The sequence below is a fragment of the Heloderma suspectum genome, chromosome 7 (assembly GCF_057233095.1).
Source record: "Heloderma suspectum isolate Gila_16-S chromosome 7, 16-S_ref, whole genome shotgun sequence".
Lineage (NCBI taxonomy): Eukaryota > Metazoa > Chordata > Lepidosauria > Squamata > Helodermatidae > Heloderma > Heloderma suspectum.
The window spans coordinates 83,910,357-83,919,757 of NC_139464.1; positions in this window are offsets into that span (position 1 = coordinate 83,910,357).

Sequence of the window (9,401 nt, forward strand, 5' to 3'; positions counted from 1 at the left end):
CTGGGCTTCCCGTAGTTTAATAGTTTGCACAGAAGTGGTGTATTTTGTGGGGTTCAGCTTTGCTCCGCATGATAAGGTGCACACCTACCAAAATCCTCCCTTTTTTTTACACAAACAAGAAATGTACAAGAACCCTGTTGCCTTTTGTATCTGGTCACCTAGAATAAGTGCATGCTCTGCAGTTTTCTCCTAGAGTGCTTGTTGATGTACCATGTTGCAACTGAAGGAGCCCACACACTGCTCTCTTATATAGTAAAAGTAGGGATGTACGAAAGTCACTTACCTTTTCGCGGATTCTATTCATGATGGGGGGGAGGCGTTCCGTCCCTCCCCCCCGAATCCTCGACAGGGGGGAGGCGATCCGATCCTCCCCCCCAGAATCCTCGACTGCCGGCTGAGCTCCACTGTGGCTCCGCAGAGCAGCTGGCCAGGCCCAGGCCAGGGCTGTCCGCAGCCGGATTTCCAGCCGCGGAGGGCTCTGGGTAAACAAAACAAAAAAAAATGCGTACGCAAATGGCGGCGGCTACAGCCGCCGCCATTTGCATTCCTTATTTTTCGCCATCTTAGTCTACAACAATATTTACATAGACTAAGACGAAGACAGGGGGGATCCGCGGGGGATGGGGGGGCAGGCCATTCCACGATGGATTTCGGGGGGTCGAATGCACTGGCATTCAGCCTCACCAAGATCCATCGTGGAATTCTCTGACATCCCTAAGTAAAAGGAACATTATCCACCTGTCATGGCAGTTACTAGTTGATGTTGCCCTTCCTAAGGTGGGATATTATGGCCATGCATCACTCACAGCATCAGTAAATATTGCACCTCACACATTATCCATGATGGCACCCCCCAAAAAAAACCTCATCTAGCACCACTTCGTGTTTGACACAATATGGCTTAGTGGTTTCTACACCAAAAAAGCCCTGTTCTTAACTATCTACCAACCCAGCATGGAGCCGTTGCATCGTACTTAGGGATGGACGGATGCGTTAAACCCGTTCCGCATTTCATTGTCAGGCGTCTTTCATTCCATTGTCAGCTCATTGACAGAACTGGATTTTTTTTAGGGATGTACGTAGGGATGTACGAAATCCCCCTCACCTGGCTCCACCGGGTTCTGCTGAGGGGGGGAGGCGCTCCATCCCTCCCCCCCCGGAATCCTGGCTGGCCGGCTCCGCTCCACGGGTATTCCGCAGAGCCGCCGGCCGGCTCCGCCAGCAGCCAGACATCCAGCCGCTGGCTAGCAGGGACGCAAATGGCAGCGGCCATAGCCGCCGTTTGCATCCCTGTAGTCAGCCGTGATAGGCTACGTAAATCTTTACATAGCCTATCACGTCTGACTTTTTTAAAAAAACAAAAATGCGCGTACGCAAATGGCGGCAGCTACGGCCGCCACCATTTGCGTTCCTTATTTTGGGTCGTCTTAGTCTACGTAAATATTTACATAGACTAAGACAGCGAAAATAAGGGGAACACAAATAGCGTAGCGGACGCTATTTGCGTTCCCCCTTATTTTTGCCATCTTAGTCTATGTAAATATTTACGTAGACTAAGATGGCCCAAAATAAGGAATGCAATTGGCGGCGGCCGTAGCTGCCGCCATTTGCGTACGCGCATTTTTGTTTTTTTAAAAAAGTCAGACGTGATAGGCTACGTAAAGATTTACGTAGCCTATCACGTCATTTTCTGTTGTCTTTTTTTAAACCTAGCCATGATAGGCTACGTAAATCTTTACGTAGCCTATCACGTCTTTTTTTTCTTTTTCCCCACACTGGAAATGGCGGCAGCGGCAGCCGGTCGGAAGACTGGCCGCCGCAGCTGCCGAAGCCGCCACCGGAGCCGCCGCTGCCCGGAAGATCCGCCCCAGGTAAGTCTCATCCCGGGGGGGATCCTCAGGGGGGCGGGGGGGATCTGTGTGGGGGTGGCAGGCCGTTCCGCCACGGATTTCGGGGGGCCGAATGCACTGGCATTTGGCCTCACCGAGATCCGTGGCGGAATTCTCTGACATCCCTAGATGTACAAGAATTTCATTCCACTTGTGCAAATGTGCATTAGCACTAATGTGTATCAGCGCAAGTGTGTATTTGTGCAAATGACCACCAAAAGTTAAAAAAACTTGTCCGCAAGTCAGCAGAATCCATGTGACTCAGGAAAAGCTGATCCACTGCAGAATCCACAAGTTGGATCATAGAAATCCGAACTAATTCAAATGAGTTTATTGTGATTCATACTAGACCCCCCCCCCAAAGGGAAAATCTGCTGATGCTGAAGAAATTGAGGACTCCAGTGCAGAGAGGGACAGACTCCACTTTTAAGACTTTGAAAAATTGTGCTGATCTTGACAGAACTTGCCTGTTTCTTCTGTGCGTTTGGGAGTGAGGTGTCAAGACATCAGCACCACCTACCTGTGAGAACTGTTAAGGCCTTGCCTTGCCACTACAGTACACTTCAAGGAAAGGGTTGCCACATTTTTAAGAGATGGGTGAGGATTTTGTCTGGTTTCATTTTTCAGAAGAACTTTCCAGAATGTGTTTATTTCTTTATAAAGGGGACGGAAAGAACTGGAGGTTTTAACATTCTTAATGTAGGGAAAAGCAACAGATTCATCCACCCAGGCAGGGAGCTTTGAGTACTTAGCTCTCAAATGTCTGGGTTTGAATCCCTGTCTGTTCAGCCATGTTTGTGGTGCTGAATTAGGGTTTCCACTTCTATTCTGGCAGGCTCTTCATCTTTCACAGCAGGTACAACATGGTCCTGTCCATGCTAGTAATAGCTATATCTATTGAATTTGGCTGGTACAGATGGGTGAGAATTTCCTTCGGTTTGTTGTTTGATAAGAACTTACCGAAACTTTCAAATATCTTCCAAAAAAGGATGGAAAAAACTTGAGATTTTTTAAAAAAGTTAATGTGGGAAAAAAGTGAAACTGACAGATTCATAACTTTTTAGCCTGGTGAAGCCTCTGTGCCGTTAACAAATAATGGCCCAGTTCCAATCCAGGCTGCAATCCATCTGGATTTAGGGCAGGTGGGCAGCATCCCTCTTCTTCAGTGCAAAACGTTGCCTACCCCTGATGCAGAGGCTCTAAGTGTAATGGCCTAATTGATTCAATTCTTTCCAGGTGTGTGGTTGATGGAAAGACTTGGGCCCTAGTTTCCCCTCTTTCTACTTACCAGAAATGCAAAAAAGGTGACGGAAGAGGAGAAGGAGGGGAAGCATGAGGACAAAAGATGTATGAGTCATTTATGACAGGGCTGGCATCAAGGGTAGTCATGGTAGGGCACCTGCCGAGGGCCCACACCCCAGCAGAGGCCCACAGACAAGGCCCTCGCTGGAGTTGCTCCTCAACTTCACCATTGCATCCTGCTCATTCACCTGCCTCTCGGCTCTCGCTCTGGCCCAAACAATGGTGGTGTGGTGAAGAGCAGCAGTAGATGCCACAGCCTACTTGCTCATTATCTCTCTGCCTGTCAAGTAAGTAAGTGGTAGCAGTGATAAAAAAGAGGATGAGGAGAAGGAGCAGCTGGTGACAATGGTGGTGAGAATCACCGGGGGAGGGGGCCCATTGAGGTTGTCTTGCCCAAGGGCCCTCAAAAACCTGGAGCCAGCAATGATTTGTGACATGTGGAGAACTGAGGCTAAGACATTACTGTGCTGTTAAACTGTTTGCCCTTTTCCCTTTTCCTCCTCTGAAAACCTCCAGAAACGCAGATGTAACTTGTAAATAATTTTGGCTTGGTGATCCACCCTGCTTGCCAACAGTTTACATATTGTTTTGATTAGACAGCCAAACATGGTACCAAATATGCAGACGCATTTCTGTTCCTGATGACAGCTTGTGGATGACTTACAGTGTTGGCTGCTAAAGGCGATTGTTCATGTTCAATATTCCTATGTATTTATGCCAAGTTTTCTCCGTAAACAAAGCAATTGAGCTTATGTTATCACACCGCTACCGGGAAAGCCATTTTAGAAGCTCTATGGGAACATAAACGTAGATGACTTTGGAAATAACGTAAATAGGCCAATATTGTAAAACCACTGGTCACAAGATAAAATCAAGTGAAAATCAGGGGTTTCTCCAACCTAACTTTTAGACTACATTTATCTGCTTGAGTCCCTGGCCCAAGAAATGATATTTATAGAAATGCGGTAAGACTGAAACTTGAAACAAGTACAACTGTGTAGTTAAAAAAGAGAGAAAGAAATTGAATTTAATGGTGGTTTAAGTTTTCCAGCTCTGTTTGCAGTTTAAAAGTCTTGTTCTTGGAAGAAACAGTTTCCCAATTTCCAATTATTTTATGTTATTTTATATTTATATGAGATTTTATATCTCATTTGTATATTGAGATGTGTTTATTTGAATAAAATCAGTTTCATAAGTTGCTTGTTACCAACTGCCAGGCATTGTGAAAGGGGTTGTTTACTAAGGATTTTCTGGTAGTTTTCTACCACAGATTGCAAGCACACTGACAACAACCCTTCCAGAGGCTAAATAATTGTGCTGGCTGCCAGCACTTTCATAGCATTTTTTGCAAAACTGTTATACTCTGCAGTGTGCTGGTGATGCAAATGTTGTTCCTAAATATCTGCTGGCACAGCATGTCATAGGCGATGTTAGAATTTTAATGCTACAACCCTAAGCATCCTTACTAGATAGGAATTCCCACTGAACTCAGTGGGATTATATACTCAGGGCAGGCCTGATGTGGATTCTCTCAGAGTGCAGAAAAAGTGCAGAATGGGGGAGCAGGTGAAGAATTCTCCTTCCTGAGAGTGTAGTAGAGTTTTAGAGGTGTTCTTTAGCTTCCTAAAAGGACAGACATCAGATTCTCATAAAGAAAAATGAACTGTTTATTTCATCTGGGAAGAACCATAGCTCAGTGGTAGTGTCTGTTCAAGAATTAAATAGCAGTGGTGTTCATTTACATATTGTGAATTGCTCTGGAATACAAAGAAATCTGGTTTTCAAAAGAAAATTGTGAAAATGGCTGGATGGGTGGAAAGTCAGTCTTTTAAAAATCAGCTCCAAGTTTCTTTTTATCCCCCTAAGGCTGAGTCTCAGATTTGACTTATTGTAATAATTACTTACCCCTTCATGGATCACTGCCTTGTTGTGGCGAAGGGGCTTGCGTAACTCAGTGAAGCCATAAGCTATGCCGTGCAGGGCCACCCAAGACGGACAGGTCATGGCAGAGAGTTCTGACAAAATGTGGTCCACTGGAGAAGGAAATGGCAACCCACTCCAGTATTCTTGCCAAGATAACCCCATGGAACGTATCACAAGGCTAAAAGAGATGACGCCGGAAGATGAGCCCCTCAGGTCGGAAGGTGTCCAATATGCTACTGGGGAAGAGCAGAGGGTATTTCCAAGTAGCGCCAGAAAGAGTGAAGCGGCTGGGCCAAAGCCGAAAGGACACTCAGCTGTGGATGTGTCTGGTGGTGAAAAGAAAATCCGATGCTGTAAAGAACAATATTGTTTAGGAACATGGAATGTCAGATCAATGAATCAAGGTAAGCTGGAGGTGGTCAAACATGAGATGGCAAGATTGAACATCGACATCTTGGGAATCAGCGAACTAAAATGGACAGGCATGGGCGAATTTAATTCAGGTGACCATCATATCTACTATTGTGGGCAAGAATCCCTTAGAAGAAATGGAGTAGCACTCATAGTCAACAGAAGGGTGGGAAAAGCAGTACTGGGGTACAATCTTAAAAATGATAGAATGATCTCAGTACGAATCCAAGGCAAACCATTCAACATCACAGTAATTCAAGTCTATGCCCCAACCACTGAGGCCGAAGAAGCTGAGGTTGATCGGTTCTATGAAGACCTACAACACCTTCTAGAACTAACACCAAAAAAAGATGTCCTCTTCATCATAGGGGATTGGAATGCTAAAGTAGGAAGTCAAGAAATCACCGGGATAACAGGCAGGCATGGCCTTGGTGTACAAAATGAAGCAGGACAAAAGCTAATAGAGTTTTGCCAAGAGAACACGCTGATCATAGCAAACACTCTTTTCCAACAGCACAAGAGGCGACTCTACACATGGACGTCACCAGATGGTCAATATCGAAATCAGATTGATTATGTCCTTTGCAGCCAAAGATGGAGAAGCTCCATACAGTCAGTAAAAACAAGACCTGGAGCTGACTGTGGCTCAGATCATGAGCTGCTTCTTGCAAAATTTCGGCTTAAATTGAAGAACGTCGGGAAAACCACTAAACCGTTCAGGTATGACCTAAATCATATCCCTGATGAATATACAGTGGAGGTGAGGAATAGATTTCAGGGATTAGACCTGATAGACAGAGTGCCTGAGGAACTATGGACGGAGGTCCGTAACATTGTTCAGGAGGCAGCAACGAAATCCGTCCCAAAGAAAAAGAAATGCAAGAAAGCCAAGTGGCTGTCTGATGAGGCTTTACAAGTAGCTCACGAAAGAAGGGAAGCGAAAAGCAAGGGAGAAAGGGGAAGATATATCCAACTGAATGCAGAGTTCCAGAGAATAGCAAGGAGAGACAAGAAGGCCTTCTTAAATGAACAATGCAAAGAAATCGAGGAAAACAACAGAATGGGAAAGACTAGAGATCTCTTCAAGAAAATTGGAGATCTCAAGGGAACGTTTTGTGCAAAGACGGGCATGATAAAGGACAAAGAAGGCAGGGACCTAACAGAAGCAGATGAGATTAAGAAGAGGTGGCAAGAATACACAGAAGAACTATACAGGAAAGATCTGAATGTCCCTGATAGCCATGATAGTGCGGTCACTGAACTTGAGCCGGACATCCTAGAGAGTGAAGTCAAGTGGGCCTTAGGAAGCATTAGTAACAACAAAGCTAGCGGAGATGACAGTATTCCAGCCGAGCTATTTAAAATCCTAAAAGATGATGCTGTTAAAGTGCTGCATTCAATATGCCAACAAATCTGGAACACTCAACAGTGGCCACAAGACTGGAAAAGGTCAGTTTACATTCCAATTCCAAAGAAGGGCAACGCCAAAGAGTGTTCAAACTACCGCACAATTGCGCTCATTTCACATGCCAGCAAGGTGATGCTCAAAATCCTACAAGCTAGGCTTCAGCAGTATGCAAACCGAGAACTACCGGAAGTACAAGCTGGGTTTCGAAGAGGCAGAGGAACTAGAGATCAAATCGCCAACATTCGCTGCATCATGGAGAAAGCAAGAGAATTCCAGAAAAATGTCTATTTCTGCTTCATTGACTACGCTAAAGCCTTTGATTGTGTGGATCACAACAAACTGTGGCAAATTCTTAAAGTGATGGGAGTACCAGACCACCTTACCTGTCTGCTGAGAAACCTGTACGAGGGTCAAGAAGCAACAGTAAGAACCAGACATGGAACAACCGATTGGTTCAAAATTGGGAAAGGAGTACGACAAGGCTGCATATTGTCACCCTGCTTATTTAACTTATATGCAGAGTACATCATGAGAAATGCCGGGTTGGATGAATCAGAGGTCGGAATTAAGATTGCCGGGAGAATTATCAACAACCTCCGATATGCAGACGATACCACCCTAATGGCAGAAAGCGAAGAGGATCTCAAGAGCCTCTTGTTGAGGGTGAAAGAGGAGAGTGCAAAAGCTGGTTTGAAACTCAACATTAAAAAAACGAAGATCATGGCATCTGGCCCCATCACTTCCTGGCATATAGAAGGGGAAGAAATGGAAGCAGTGACAGATTTTACTTTCTTGGGCTCCAAGATCACCGCAGATGGTGACTGTAGCCCTGAAATTAAAAGACGCTTGCTCCTTGGGAGGAAAGCTATGGCAAACCTAGACAGCATAGTAAGAAGCAGAGACATCACCTTGCCGACAAAGGTCCGTCTAATCAAAGCTATGGTTTTCCCAGTAGTAATGTATGGCTGTGAGAGCTGGACTATAAGGAAGGCTGAGCGCCGAAGAATTGATGCTTTCGAACTGTGGTGCTGGAGAAGACTCTTACGAGTCCCCTGGACTGCAAGGAGGTCAAATCAGTCCATCCTAAAGGAAATCAACCCTGAGTGCTCATTGGAAGGACAGATACTGAAGCTGAAGCTCCAATATTTTGGCCACCTAATGCGAAGAGAAAACTCTCTGGAAAAGACCCTGATGCTGGGAAAGACTGAAGGCCAAAGGAGAAGGGGACGGCAGAGGATGAGATGGCTAGATAGCATCACGGATGCAATGAATATGAACTTGAGCACGCTCCGGGAGAGAGCGCAGGACAGGAAGGCCTGGCGTGCTATGGTCCATGGGGTCACGAAGAGTCGGACACGACTGAACGACTGAACAACAACAAGCTGTGGTTTTCTATTTTTTAAACTTGCTTTTGTTGCTGCTTCAAATGACAGCAGAGTGTGTCAAGCTCTGCTACTATCACTTGTGGGGCCAGGCAGCAAAACAATTTTTTAGGGGTGACAAGAGAGGGGAAATGTCACTGCTGCTGCCAAACAGCAAAAAAAGGGGAAAGAGGGAGGAAATGCCTCTGCTAAACAATTAAAAGTGGGAAGGGGGAAATTCAGCTGCTGTTACCACCGAACAGTAAGCTTTCCCAGTACTTTAGCATACATTCACACACCCACACCAAATTGCATTCTGGTATTGCTGCCCCACCGCCCCATTAGCCCTCTTACATAAGGAAGGGGAAGATTCATGAATATGAGCTTGGATACTGTATGTGTAGTTCTGGTAGGTCAGAAATCTGCACCAATTGCCCTGAATTGAGCCTGAGACTGCTATAAAATGAACTCTTCTTTCCTTACCTGGCCAAGGAGCATGATGAAATGGCCACAGCCAGCCACATTCCATCTGATTGTGATCTTATGCGAACACTCTGAATGAGGCCATGCACAGTTTGGCTGTCGAGTGAGGCCCTGAAGAGGACTTATCTCAGCCAATTCAGGCCCATCCCAGCAATTTCAAGTCAATCTTCAAGCAGAATCATAAAAGGCTTAGAGAAAAGGAACTAAGCTTGTGATGGATTTCGACCATGTAGTCTCAATCAACCCCTCCTCAGTATTTGTAGGTCCGGGGTGCATATGTAGGGATGTACGAATTCCTTACTTTGCTCTGCTGAGGGGCATCCGCGGTGGGGGGGAGGCGATCCGTCCCTCCCCCCGGAATCCTGCCGGGCCGCAGCTGGATTTCCGGCTGCTGCCGGGCTGCGGCCGCAAATGGCGGCCACTATGCCAGCCGCCATTTGCGTCCCTGCCAAGCCGTGATAGGCTACGTAAGTATCTACGTGGCCTACCATGGCAAAAGGCAGGGATGCAAATGGCGGCCGCTACGCCATTTGCGTCCCTGCCTTTTGCCGTGATATGCTATGTAGATACTTACGTAGCCTATCACAGCTTGGCAGGGAAGCAAACAGTGGCCGGCATTTGCGT